Source organism: Sorex fumeus, unplaced genomic scaffold (assembly GCF_029834395.1).
Source record: "Sorex fumeus unplaced genomic scaffold, SorFum_2.1 ptg000162l, whole genome shotgun sequence".
Classification (NCBI taxonomy): domain Eukaryota; kingdom Metazoa; phylum Chordata; class Mammalia; order Eulipotyphla; family Soricidae; genus Sorex; species Sorex fumeus.
The window spans coordinates 1,554,551-1,569,467 of NW_026606219.1; positions in this window are offsets into that span (position 1 = coordinate 1,554,551).

Here is a 14,917-nt window from a genome sequence, read left to right on the forward strand (position 1 = left end):
CACTTTTCTGCTCTAAGCTGCTGGGTTCTGCATTAAGTCCTTGTGTTTCTGGGGCTGTGGCCGTGCTCCAAACTTAAATCTGATTTTCAGGGAGAAACGTTGGGTGGTTTACTTCCCATTGATCACTTTTTAAATAGAGAGATGTCGCGCGGCTGCGTAAGCAGCCGCGCGGTTTTGAGCAAAAGTCCTAGTTCCCGCATACTCGAGCTGTGCTTGTAGAGGCTTCTGGTCACCGGGGTTCCATCTGGGGGAGGCGGGATGCGGTACCTACCCCATCTGGGACTTCCTGATGATCTAGGCTCTTTTTGGAACCTGTTTTTTTCTTTTTCTCCAGGAGCTGTGGGTCCCGCCCTCCATGTGGCCCTTCTCTTCCGGCTGTATGCTGTAAAGATGGCGCTGGGGGGCGGGCTGTGGGCGTGACTTCCGGAATCAGAGGTTACCTGGGAGCTGTAGTCCCAGCAGATTTGAGCAAAAGTCCTAGTTCCCGCATACTCAAGCTGTGCTTGTAGAGGCTTCTGGTCACTGGGGTTCCATCTTGGCCTTTTCCAACTGGGACTGGGCCTGGCGCTCGGCTTCTCTGCGTACTGCCTCGCGATCCTCCTCCAAAGAAACATCGGAATCCAACGGACGGCTGGTGTAGGAGTCTGCCGAACACTGGCGAACGAAGCTGTTTGAGGTTGTGTCTGAAGAGGTGCTCCCATCTGAACCTTTGAATCTGTTCTTCCTTCTGGCTCCTTTTCCATATGACTGTGCGTTGGCGCTGAGCGGCCCGGCGGGCGCCGCGTTGTCCAGCGCGTCCATGGCGCTGTCGTGCACCGCGGCGGCGGGGGGAGGCGACTTGGCCGCGGCGCTCTGGACCATCGGGGAGAGGCGGTGGCGGGGCCGCGCGGGCCCAGGGCGTGGGCCGGGGTGTAGGCCTATGATGATCTTTTGAATTTCTTTGGTGTCTGTTGTGATATCCTTCTTCTCATTTCTGATTCGGTTTATTAGGGTTCTCTCCCTCTCTGTTTCTTTGTAAGTGTTGCAAGTGTTTATCTTCTTATTTATTTTCTCGAAGAACCAGCTCTTGGTTTCATTGATCTTTCAGATTGGTTTTTTTTTGTTTCCATGTCATTGATTTCTGCTCTAAGTTTTATGAACTCTTTCCTTTTCCTGATTTGGACTCCTTTTGTTGATCCTTTTCTAAGCTCTTGAGCTGTGAGGTCAAGTTGTTTATGTGGGCCCTTTCTTCCTTCCTGAGAAATGCTTGCAGAGCTATACATTTTCCTCTTAACACAACTTTAGCTGCATCCCATAGGATCTGGTAGCTCATGTCTTCTTTCTCATTTGCTTCCAGGTATCTTTTGATTTGCCCTTGACTTCTTTCCTGATCCACTTGTTGTTCAACATTGAGTTGTTTAATTTCCAGGTGTTTGATTTGGTTCTCCGTGTCTGTGTGTGATTCACTTTTATTCTCAGTGCATCATGGTCTGAAAAGATTGTTGATACTATTTCTATCTTTCTGATCCTATTGAGGTATGTTTTGTGTCCTAGCACATGGTCTCCTTTGGAAAGTGTTCCGTGTGCACTGGAGAAGAATGTGTATTCTTTCTTTTTGGGGTATAAAGCCCTGTATAGGTCTATAAGCCCTTCCTCTTCTATTTCTTCTTTCAAAGCCAATGATTCCTTGCTGAGTTTTGTTCTTGTTGATCTCTCCAGGGGTGATAAGGCGATGTTGAAGTCTCCCAGTACTATTGTGTTGCTAGCAATGTCCTCTTTAAAATCAGTTAGCAGTTGTTTTAAATATTTAGCTGTTCTCTCATTAGGTGCCTATACATTTAAGAGTGTGATTTCTTCCTGTTGTATGTATCCCTTGATGAATAGAAAATGGCCTTCGGTGTTCCTTCTAATCTTTTTCAATCTGAAATTGATGTTGTCGGATACTAGTATGGTCACCCCAGCTATTTTTGAGGGAGCTGTTTGCTTGCAGGATTGTTTTCCATCCTTTAACTTTGAGTCTGTATTTGCTCTGACTGTTGAGATGAGTTTCTTCTAGGCAGTAGAATGTTGGGTTCTGTCTCTGAATCCATTTTGCCAGTCTGTGTCTCTTAATTGGTGAATTTAGACTGTTGACATTGAGAGAGATTATTGTTATGGGGTTTTCAGTTTTATTTTTTTAAGAAACTGTTCTCAAATGGATTTGGTCTGCTAGTCTCTTTATATATAGGAGTTGTCAGGATTTTGTCAAAGGCTGAACTTCTGATGCTCTTCTCTCAAATTCTAACCTTAGGGCTTTTAGTTTCTGCTGAGGCTTCTCCTTTTCCAATAGGCGCATTCTTCTCTGGATTGGAGTTGCTATCATTTAGGACTGAGTTTGAATTAAGTTTTTGCCTCTCCAAAGTGGGTCCAGCTTTCATGCTTGGGGCTTCTTTGAGGCTGTCAGCAGAGTGACTTCTTCCCTTTTTTTTGAAGTGGGCATCCTCAGTATTATTCAGGGGATACTACTGACTCCATTACTTGGGGTCACTACTGACATTGTTAGTGAGGCCATGTGGTGCTAAGGATCAAACCCACTGGTTCAGCCTGTTAAGCTACCTGTCTGACCTAGAGTAATTTCTTCTCTTTATTTCAGCAGCATTCAAATATTACACAGATATGGGCTGGTACCCATTTCCATACTGGTCCACAGATCCATAGTTATAACCACTGTGGTAGACCATTGCTTTTCTTTGTCTTCTTTTCAAATTTTATTTTAATAAATCCTCATGAGATACAGTATTACATTTCAGTCATATAATGTTCGAGTACCCATCATTCCACCAGTGCCAATTTTCCACCATCAATGTTCCCAGCATCCCTCCTGCCATCTGACTGCTTCCCATACACTGCCTTTGTGATAGGCACATTACCTCTTACTCTCTCTCCTTTTGGGTATTATAGCTTGCAATAGAAGTACTAAAAGGTCATCATGTTTTGTCCATAGTCTACTTTCAGCACATATCTCCCATTCTGATCGAGCCCTCCAAGCATCATTTATTTAGTGGTCCCTTCTCTATACTAGCTGCCTTTTCCCCAGCACATGAGACTGTCTTCCAAGCTGTGGAACAATCTTCCTGCCCTTAACTCTACTATACTTAGGTATTGGTCTCCTATTATGTTACTTTACATTTCACAAATGAGTAAATCTTTCTATGTCTGTCCCTCTCTTTCTGACTTATTTCACTTAACATGATACTTTCCATGTTCTTCCACTTATATGTAAATTTCATGACTTCATTTTTTTCTAACAGATGTATAGTATTCCATTGTGTAGATGTACACATCATGTAGATGGTTTCTTTAACCAGTCATCTGTTCTTGGGCACTCGGGCTTTTTTCAGATTCTGGCTATTGTAAACAGTGGTGCAAAGAACATACAAGTGAAGATGTCATTTCTACTATACTTGTTTGCATCTCTGGCATATATTCCCAGAAGTGGTATTGCTGGGTCAAATGGGAGCTCAATTTCTAATTTTTTGAGAAGCATCTATACTGTTTTCCAAAAGGGCTGAACCAGTCAGCATTCCGACCAGCAGTAGGAGAATCTCTTTCTCCCCACAACGCCAAAACCGGTTGCTTTTGTTCTTTTGGATGTGGGCCAGTCTCTGTTGTATAAGATGATATATCATTGTTGTTTTTATCTGCATCTCCCTGATGATTAGTTGTAAAATCTTATCACACCGAAGGTTGCGGGCTCACTGGATGGCACTGTCTCACCGCCTGCGTTCGGTGCTCTTGAGCCGCTGTGTGTGGCCTGGATCGGAACGGCTGTTGGCCAAGGGCAGACGGAAGAAGAAACGAGGGCCAGGCCGGTCTATATCAATAGTAGTTTATTACAGTCCTCTTCACTCCTGTCTTTCTCTGCCTCCTTCTCTCCTGGGCCCCAATCTTGTAACCTCTCTCCTTCTGGCTCTGACTCTGGATCTCTGGAGCCCGAGCTCTCTCGCTTCTGACTCCTCTCCGAGCTTACGTCTTAGTTTATATAGCAGTCACATAAGGCGGTGACATAAAGGTGGGTTGAATACTGACGAATCAACAAAGAGCGGTAAGACCACTCCTCCAGGAGATTAACTCAAGGATAAAATCTCATCTACAGACATTACTTCAGATTACTAGGAGATCTGCTCAAAGGTGGGATCCCAACAAGGGTGTGTTCTTCCCTCAGTTAGTAATCTATTTAAATAGTTGTAATAAATCTACTTCTAATATTTCTAGCAATGTCATTCTGTATGAGCACAGTAAGAGATATAAATTTTGTTTGGTTCTTCCTGAGAACATCTCACTATACATTCCGCAGTCCTCAGGCCGGGTTAATCTTCCTAGCTCCAGCAGGGTCCTAGTCTCGTCGTTACTTACTTTTGGATCATGACAGCATTTGTCCATGATCATGCCCTCAACTTATAGTTGAGTATCGTGGCTCTTTGGCCTGGCCCATTTCGATGCCAGGGTAGTTCACTGCTTGCCCTGGGTCCATTCAGTCCCTCGTCGGGACCCTGCTTTTGGGGTGCTAGGAACTAAGGGCAACTGAGTCAAGAAATCAGATGCCCAGGAGTAAATATTATTCGGAGTCAATCAACTCCCAAGTTACAAAGCATAATATTAACTGTCTTCCTGTGTTCACACAGAAAGGACATTGCTTACAATACAAGTTCAGTGTCCTTAGATGGGTGTGACCTGACAAACCTGAGCTACCTAAGGAAGGACAAAAGAGTGTTATCCTACAATTAGTAATGGAGAGCATTTTTTCCTGTGTCTTTTGGCCATTTGGATTTATTTTTTGAGAAAGTTTCTATTCATTTCATTGCCCCATTTTCTGATGTGGTTGGATGTTTTCTAATAGAGTACAACCAGTGCCTTGTATATCCTTGATATCAACCCCTTATCAAATAGGTATTGAATATATTCTTTCCCATTCTGTGGATTGTCTTTATATTGTGGTCACTGTTTCTTTTGAGGTACAGGAGCCTCCTAGTTTAAGATAGTTCCATTTGTTTATCTCTGTTTCCACTTGCTTGGTCAATGGAGTGTCATCCTTGAAGATACCTTTAACTTCAATGTCGTGGAGAGTTTTGCTAACTTTGTCTTCAATATGGATTCTGGTCTGATGTTGAGGTCTTTTTTTTATGTTGAGGTCTTTAATCCATTTTGATTTTACTTTTGTGTATGATGTTAGGTAGAGGTCTGAGCCCATTTTTTGCATGTAGCTGTCCAGTTTTGCCAGCACCATTTTTTAAAGAAACTTTCCTTGCTCCACTTCACATTTTTTGCTCCCTTATCAAAGATTAGATGATCATATATTTGAGGGTGTGTGTGTAAGTATATTCCACCCTGTTCTGTTGGTCTGCGGCTCTACATTTGTTCCTGTACCATGATGTTTTAATTATTCCCACTTTGTAGTAGAGTTTGAGGTTGGAGAAGGTGATGCTTCCCATATTCTTTTTCCCAAGAATTGCTTTAGCCATTCATGGGGTTTTTCTGTTCCATATGAATTTCAGTAGTGTTTGATCCATTTCTTTGACGAATTTCATAGGTATCCTTATAGGGATTGCATTGAGTCTATATAATATTTTTGAGAGAATTGCCATTTTGACTATGTAAATTCTCCCAATTTACTGTACTTTTTTGCATCTCTGGGATATATTCCCAGAAGTGATATTGCTGGGTCAAATGGGAGCTCAATTTCTAGTTTTTGAGAAATGTCCATATTGTTTTCCAAAAAGGCCAGACCAGTCAGCATTCCCACCAGCAGTGGGAATCCCACATCCATGCCAACACTGGTTGCTTTTGTTCTTTTGGATGTGTGTCAGTCTCTGTGGTGTGAGATGATATCTCATTGTTGTTTTGATCCGCATCTTCCTGATGATTAGTGATGAAGAACATTTTTTCATGTGCCTTTTGGCCTTTCGAATTTCTTTGAGAAAGTTTCTGTTTATTTTATCACCCCATTTTCTGATGGGATTGGATTTTTTTCTTTTAGCATTCAATTAGTGCCTTGTATATCTTATCAGAAGAATATTGAGTGAATATACTTTCCCAATACGTAGGCTGTCTTTGTATTCTGGTCACTGTTTCTTTTGAGGTGCAAAGATTATTTTTTTGCTTTTGGGTCACACCTGGCGATGCACAGGGGTCACTCCTGGCTCTGCACTCAGTAATTACCCCTGGCGGTGCTCAGTGGACCATATGGGATGCTGGGAATTGAACCCCAGTTGGCCGCGTGCAAGGCAAATGCCCTACCCACTGTGCTATTGCTCCAGCCTGGTGCAGAAACGTCTTAGTTTAAGATAGTGCTATCTGTTTATCTCTATTTTCACTTGTTTGGTCAGTGACATTTCATCCTTGAAGATACCTTTAGCTTCACTGTCATAGAGGTTTTTGCTGACCTTTTCTTCAATGTGCCTTATGGATTCTGGTCTGATGTTGAGGTCTTTAATCCATTTTGATCTGATTTTTGTGCAGACCATTGCTTTTCAAACTGGCCAATGTATCTGTTTTAGATTATATCTTGTTTGGGTTTTTTTTGGCCACAACCGGCGATGCACAGGGTTACTCCTGGCTCATGCACTCCGGAAATACTCCTGAATCGGGGGGACCATATGGGATTCTGGGAATCGAACCCAGGTCAGCCGCATACAAGGCAAATGCCCTACCCTCTGTGATATCCCTCCAGCCCCCTATATCTTGGTTTTATTTCTTCCAGAAACTCATTGCCAGGGACTCTTTATGTACCAATTGCCTTATTATTATGGGCACCTGAAGCACACCAGGATTGTGACATTCTTTGTTCACAACAACAATCACAACCATCCTGTTATTCGTCGATTGCCTCGAGCAGGCCTCAGTAATGTCTCATTCGTCCTAGCCCTGAGATTTTTTTTAAAAAGTGCCATATTCAAGGCTCTTTCAGAATTAGGAGAATGAGACTCTTCATTGTTACTGGTATTTGGCATAGTGGGTACGCCACGGGTAGTTTGCCAGACTCTGCCGTGTGGGCAGGTTACATTCGGTAGCCTGCCAGTTGGTCCAAAGTAGGAATGAGATGATAAGATGTGCTCAGCCCCGATCCGAGTAGGCTTGGAGATCTCAGCCCCGTGATCCGCGTGCCTTTGTTCCTCTGCCGGTACCTTCATGTGTGCGGAGAGTGGTCTCAGCATGGTGGTGGCTGGTTATGGAGGTGGATTGTGACATTCTTTCTTCATTGTGGAATAAAGTTTGAATTTAGGTCTAACGTTACATTTTTCTTCAGTTTTTGAAACATTGATAATTTAAGCATCATCTGAGCAGTACTATCTTATTCATCAGATTAGCAGGCTATGAGATCCCAATATTTCTCACTTTTTAAAATAAAATCCCATTTTTATCGACTTCTGCTAGACCAAGACTGGTCTTTGAGCAAAGGTGACCGAGTTGTCTGCGTATGTGAATTGACAGCACTTTTTGTTTGTTTGTTTGTTTTGGGGCCACACCCAGTGATGCTCTGCACTCAGGAATTACTCCTTGCAGTGCTTGGAGTATCATATGGGAAGCTGGAGAGTCAACCCAGATTGGTTGTGTGCAAGACAAGCCCCCTACCTGTTGTACTATCCTTCTGCTCCCCAACAGCATTATTTGTTTTCTTTAAGTAAAAAGGTAGAGTTGAGGTTGGAGAGATGATACAGTTGTTAGGGCATTTGCTTTCTACATGGCTAACTCAGCACTCCGTATGGTCCCTAAATCCTGCCAGGAATGATCTGTAGCACAGGGCCAGGAGTAAGCCCTGAGCACAGCCTGCTGTGCCATTCTCTACCAAAAAAATAAAAATAATAATAAAAAACTTTTTGTTATTTGGACCGGAGTGATAGCAAAGTGGGTCGGGCGTTTACCTTGCACTTGGCCGACCTGGATTCAATCCCAGGCATCCCATCTGGTCCCCCGAACACTGCCAGGAGGGTGCAGAGAAAGAAGTAACCACTGAGCATCGCTGGGTGTGACCCAAAAATTGAAAAGAAAAAGCTTTTTGTTTCAAGAGGTTGACTGACTTGTTTGCTCTGGATTTTTTGTTTCGTTTTTCTTTTTTAGGGAGCTACATACACCTCACAGTGTTCAGAGGCTAACCCGTCTATGTGCTCAGAAGTAACCCATGGTAGAACTTGAGGGTCCATATTCAGTGCCACAGATCAAATCAGGGCCCGTGGGATGCCATGGCAAGCACCTTACCCACACTACAATCCCTCTAGCCCCAACTTAACTTTTCTTTTCTTTTTTTTTTTTTTTTTTTGGAAATTATTCTGCAAGTTTATTTTTTTTTTAATTTGTTTTCCCTTTATTTTATTTTATTTTTTTTAAAGTTGTAGATTTACAATTTTTTGTGCTTTGGTTTCAATTATACAATGATCAGATACCCATCCCTCCACCAGTGCCCATTTTCCACCACCATGGATAATATCCCTCCCACCCCCATCCCCCCATCCCCCCGTCTCTGTGGCAGGGCAATCCCCTGTGTTCTCTCTCTCCTTTTGGGTGTTGTGGTCTGCAAAAGAGGCATTGAGTGGCAAACATGTTCAGTCCATAGTCTACTTTCGACATGCATCTCCCCTCCTGGGAGGATCCTCCAAACATCCTTTATTTGGTGCTCCCTTCTCTATCTGAATAGCCCTTTCCTCTAGGATACCCGGCTGGCCTCTAAGTTATGGAGTAATCCTCCTGGTGCTGATCTCAGCTATTCTTGGGTATTAATCTCATACTTTGTTACTTTATATCCCCCAGATGAATGCAATCTTTCTATGTCTATCCCTCTCTTTCTGACTCATTTCGCTTAGCATGATACTTTCCATATTGTACCACTTGTATGTAAATTTCATGACTTCATCTTTTCTAAGAGCTACATAGTACTCCATTGTGTAGATGTACCAAAGTTTCTTTAACCAGTCATCTGTTCTTGGGCATTCAGGTTTCTTCCAGTTTCTGGCTATTGTAAAGAGGGCTGCAATGAACAAACAAGTGCAGATGTCACTTCGACTATACATTTTTGCCTCTCTGGGATATATTCCCAGGAGTGGTATTGCTGGGTCAAATGGGAGCTCAATTTCTAATTTTTTGAGAATCGTCCATACTGTTTTCCAGAAGGGCTGAACCAGTGGACATTCCCACCAACAGTGAAGGAGTGCCCCTTTCTCGCCACATCCACGCCAGCATCGGTTGCTTTTGTTCTTTTGAATGTGGGCCAGTCTCTGAGGTGTGAGATGGTATCTCATTGTGGTTTTGATCTGCATCTCCCTGATGATTAATGATGTAGAGCATTTTCTCATGTACTTTTTTGCCATTCGGATTTCTTCTTTGAGAAAGTTTCTGTTCATTTCATTGCCCCATTTTTGGATGGGGTTGGAAGTTTTCTTCTTGTGGAGTTTAACCAGTATTTTGTATATCCTGGATATCAACCCCTTGTCAGATGTGTATTCGGTGAATATCCTTTCCCATTCTGTAGACTGTCTTTGTACTTTGGTCACTGTTTCTTTGGAGGTGCAGAAGCTTCTTAGTTTAAGATAGTCCCATTTATCTATCTCTGTTTTCACTTGCTCGGCCAGTGGCGTGGCATCTTTGAAGATACCATTAGCTTCAATGTCATGGAGGGTTTTGCCAACTTTATCTTCAATGTACCTTATGGTTTCTGGTCTGATGTTGAGGTCTTTAATCCATTTTGATCTTACTTTTGTACATGGTGTTAGGCAGAGTTCTGAGCCTATTTTTTTGCATGTAGCCATCCAGTGATGCCAACACAATTTATTAAAGAGGCTTTCCTTACTCCACTTCACATTACTTGCACCTTTATCAAAGATTAGATGAGCATATGATTGAGGAGAGATGTCAGTGTATTCAACCCTGTTCCATTGGTCTGCAGTTCTGCCTTTGTTCCAGTACCATGCTGTTTTAATTATTACTGCTTTGTAGTACAGTTTGAAGTTCGGGAGGTTGATTCCTCCCATTTTCTTTTTCCCAAGAATTGCTTTAGCTATTCGTGGGGGCTTATTGTTCCATATAAATTTCAAGAGTGTTTGCTCCATTTCTTTGAAGAATGTCATGGGTATCCTTATAGGGATTGCATTGAATTTATACAATGCTTTCGGTAGTATTGCCATTTTGACAATGTTAAGTCTCCCGACCCATGAGCAGGGGATATCTTTCCATTTCCTCATGTCCTCTTTTATTTCCTGAAGTAGCGTTTTGTAGTTTTCTTTGTACAGGTCCTTTACTTCCTTAGTTAAGCTGATTCCTAGGTACTTGATTTTCTGGGGCACAATTGTGAATGGGATTGTTTTTTTCATGTTGCTTTCTTCTCTCTCACTGTTTGCGTATAGGAAAGCCATGGACTTTTGGGTATTGATTTTATAACCTGCAACTTTACTATACGAGTCTATTGTTTCTAAGAGTTTTTTGGTGGAAGTTATTGGGTTCTCTAAGTAGAGTATCATATCATCTGCGAATAGTGAGAGCTTGATTTCTTCCTTTCCTACCTGAATGCCCTTAATATCTTTTTCCTGCCTAATCGCTATTGCAAGTACTTCCAGTACTATATTGAACAGCAGTGGAGAGAGTGGGCATCCCTGTCTCGTCCCTGATCTTAGAGGGAAGGCTCTCAGTTTTTCCCCATTGAGGATGATGCTTGCTGTAGGCTTGTGGTAGATGGCTTTAATTATGTTGAGGAAGGTCCCCTCTATACCCATTTTGGCTAGGGTTTTCATCATAAAGGGGTGCTGGATCTTATCAAATGCTTTCTCTGCATCTATTGATATGATCATATGCTTTTTATCTTTTCTTTTGTTGATATGGTGGATTATGTTGATTGATTTCCGAATGTTGAACCATCCTTGCATCCCTGGGATGAATCCTACTTGGTCATGGTGTATGATCTTTTTGATGAGTAGTTGGATTCTATTTGCTAGTAGTTTGTTGAGGATCTTTGCATCTGTGTTCATCAGGGATATCGGCCTGTAATTCTCTTTCTTTGTGGTATCTCTGTCTGCTTTTGGTATCAGTGTGATATTTGCTTCGTAGAAACTGTTTGGAAGTGTTTTTGATATTTCAATTTCGTGGAAAAGCTTAAAGAGCATTGGGAGTAAGTCCGCTTTAAAGATTTGGAAGAATTCACTAGTGAATCCATCCGGGCCAGGACTTTTGTGCTTGGGGAGACTTTTTATTACCATTTCAATTTCCTTGATGGTGATAGGTCTGTTCAGGTATTCCAGGTCTTCTTGGTTCAGCCTTGGGAGTCTGTAGGAGTCTAGGAATTTATCCATTTCCTCGAGGTTTTGATGTTCCGTGGCATAAAGCTTCTCAAAGTACTCCCTGAGGATCCTCTGAATTTCTGTGGTTTCTGTTGTAATGACCCCCTTTTCATTTCTGATTCGGTTTATTAGGGTTTTCTCTCTCCCTTTCTTTGTGAGTTTTGCTAGAGGCTTATCGATCTTGTTAATTTTCTCAAAGAACCAGCTCTTGGTTTCATTGATCTTTCGGATTGTTTTTTGGGTTTCCATCTCGTTAATCTCTGCTCTGAGTTTTATTATTTCCTTTCTCCTGTTCGGGTTGTGCTCCTTTTTTTGGTCCTTCTCCAAGCTCTTAAGCTGTGAGGTTAGGTTACTTATGTGTGCTCGCTCCTCCTTCCTGAGGAATGCTTGTAGAGCTATAAACTTTCCTCTTAACACAGCCTTTGCTGTGTCCCATAAGTTTTGGTAACTCGTGTTCTCATTTTCATTCGTTTCTAGGAATCTTTTGATTTCCTCTTTGATTTCCTGTCTAATCCACTCGTTGTTCAATAGTGCACTGTTTAATTTCCAGGTGTTTGATTTAGTTTTCTGTTTTTGTGTGTGATTTACTTCTAATTTCAGCGCATTATGGTCTGAGAAGATTGTTGATACAATCTCTACCTTCTTAATTTTATGGAGGCATGTTTTGTGGCTCAGCATGTGGTCTATCTTGGAGAATGTTCCATGTACGCTTGAGAAGAATGTGTATTCAGCTTTTTGTGGATGAAGTGTCCTGTATATATCTACTAAGTCCCTTTCTTCCATTGTTTCCCTCAAATGAAGTATGTCCTTGCTAAGCTTGAGTCTGGTTGATCTATCAAGAGGTGACAAAGCAGTGTTGAAGTCTCCCACTAGTATTGTGTTGCTATTGATGTCTTTTTCCAAATCTATGAGTAGTTGTTTTAAGTACTTTGCTGGTCTCTCATTAGGTGCATATACATTTATTATTGAAAGTTCTTCCTGTTGTACAGATCCTCTGATCAATAAGTAATGGCCTTCACTGTCTCTTATGACCTTCCTCACTCTGAAATCAATGTGGTCTGATATAAGGATGGCTACCCCAGCTTTTTTATGGGAGCTGTTTGCCTGTAGGATTGTTTTCCAGCCTTTGACTCTGAGTCTGTGTTTGCTTTGACTATTGAGATGCGTTTCTTGCAGGCAGCAGAATGTTGGGTTCAATTTTCTAATCCATCCTGCCACTCTATGTCTTTTAATTGGTGCGTTTAGCCCATTGACATTGAGAGAGATTATTGTTATGGGATTTTGTCCCATTGTTCTGTTAAAATTGGGTGTATTTGAGGGGCCTTTCTTGCCTTAAAGTAGCCCATTTAGTTGTTCTTGTAACCATGGTTTTGAGTCTATGAAGTTCCTGAGCTGTTGTTTGTCTGTGAAACTGTGTGTTGTTCCTTCTATTATGAATGAGAGTCTTGCTGGGAAAAGTATTTTGGGGGAGGCATTTATTTCATTGAGTTTTTTTACTATGTCCCACCACTGTTTTCGGGCCATGAGGGTTTCATCAGAAAAATCAGCTGTGAATTTTAAGGATGCTCCTTTGTAAGAGATTTCTTTCTTCGATCTTGCTGCTTTCAGAATTTTGTCTCTGTCTAAGGTTTTGGTCATTTTGATCAGAATGTGTCTTGGGGTATTTTTATTCGGATTTCTTCTAGCTGGTACCCTTCGGGCCTCCTGAATGTGGTCACAAGTTTTCTTCAGCTCTGGAAATGTTGTAGCAATGATGTCTTTGACAGTTTCTTCTTCATCGAGGTTTTCTTCCTGTCCCTCTGGGACTCCAATAATTCTTATGTTACCCCTCTTGGCTTCATCACGATCTTCTCTTGCCATCTGTTCCCGAATTGTGAGTCTCTTTTCCATTTTCTGCTCTTTTCGGGAGAGTCTCTGAACTTCATCCTCGAGCTCACTGATTCTGTTCTCAGCCGCTGTTACTCTGCTGCTGAGGCCTTCCACTGAGCTTTTCAATTCGCCTACGAGATTTTTCAGGTCTGACATTTCTGATTGCATTTTCCTCATTTCTGCCTTCAGATCCTCTTGTCTTCTATTGGCATTGGTTTCCATTGTTTCTTTTAATTCCCTAAGCATCCTAAGTAGCTCCCTTCTGAATTCCTTGTCAGAGAGGTTGTCTAACACTACAGTACTGTTGGTGTCATCTGGGCTAGACTCTTCAATATGAATGTTTGGTGGGCTTTTGCGTTGCTTTACCATTGTGAGAGGTGTGGTTTAGTCCTTCACGTTCAGTGTTACTATTCTGCTTGATATCCAGTGTGAGTTAAGATAGGCTTATGAGTTATTGGCAACTGTATTTCTAGTGGCTGAGCTAAAATAGAGAAGTTTCCATCTAAGAAGTTAGCTTATGGTTCCTATGGCATATGTAGTGGGAAAATATTTCGCGGCCGCGTTAGCGGCCGCGGCTCCGGAAAGAGTCCCTGGCACTGGGCGAGGAGTTGGGAATGTCTCCTGTTTGGAATTGGAGCCGTTCAGCTTTGTTGCCCAGAGCTGGGCCTCTGTGCCCGTCCCACGCGGATCAGGGGTTGAAAACCGGCTGTCTCGGGGCTGTTTCTAGCTGCGCGTGCCCAGAGAGGAACCCAGGCCCTTGGGGGCGGGCTGTACCTGTTGGAATTGGAGCCGTTCAGCTTTGTTGCCCAGAGCTGGGCCTCTGTGCCCATCCCACGCGGATCAGGGGTTGAAAACCGGATGTCTCGGGGCTGTTTCTAGCTGCGTGTGCCCAGAGAGGAACCCAGGCCCTTGGGGGCGGGCTGTACCTGTTGGAATTGGAGCCGTTCAGCTTTGTTGCCCAGAGCTGGGCCTCTGTGCCCGTCCCACGCGGCTCAGGGGTTGAAAACCGGCTGTCTCGGGGCTGTTTCTAGCTGCGCGTGCCCAGAGAGGAACCCAGGCCCTTGGGGGCGGGCTGTACCTGTTGGAATTGGAGCCGTTCAGCTTTGTTGCCCAGAGCTGGGCCTCTGTGCCCATCCCACGCGGATCAGGGGTTGAAAACCGGCTGTCTCGGGGCTGTTTCTAGCTGCGCGTGCCCAGAGAGGAACCCAGGCCCTTGGGGGCGGGCTGTACCTGTTGGAATTGGAGCCATTCAGCTTTGTTGCCCAGAGCTGGGCCTCTGTATCCGTCCCACGCGGATCAGGGGTTGAAAACCGGCTGTCTCGGGGCTGTTTCTAGCTGCGCGTGCCCAGAGAGGAACCCAGGCCCTTGGGGGCGGGCTGTACCTGTTGGAATTGGAGCCGTTCAGCTTTGTTGCCCAGAGCTGGGCCTCTGTGCCCATCCCACGCGGATCAGGGGTTGAAAACCGGCTGTCTCGGGGCTGTTTCTAGCTGCGTGTGCCCAGAGAGGAACCCAGGCCCTTGGGGGCGGGCTGTACCTGTTGGAATTGGAGCCGTTCAGCTTTGTTGCCCAGAGCTGGGCCTCTGTGCCCGTCCCACGCGGCTCAGGGGTTGAAAACCGGCTGTCTCGGGGCTGTTTCTAGCTGCGCGTGCCCAGAGAGGAACCCAGGCCCTTGGGGGCGGGCTGTACCTGTTGGAATTGGAGCCGTTCAGCTTTGTTGCCCAGAGCTGGGCCTCTGTGCCCGTCCCACGCGGCTCAGGGGTTGAAAACCG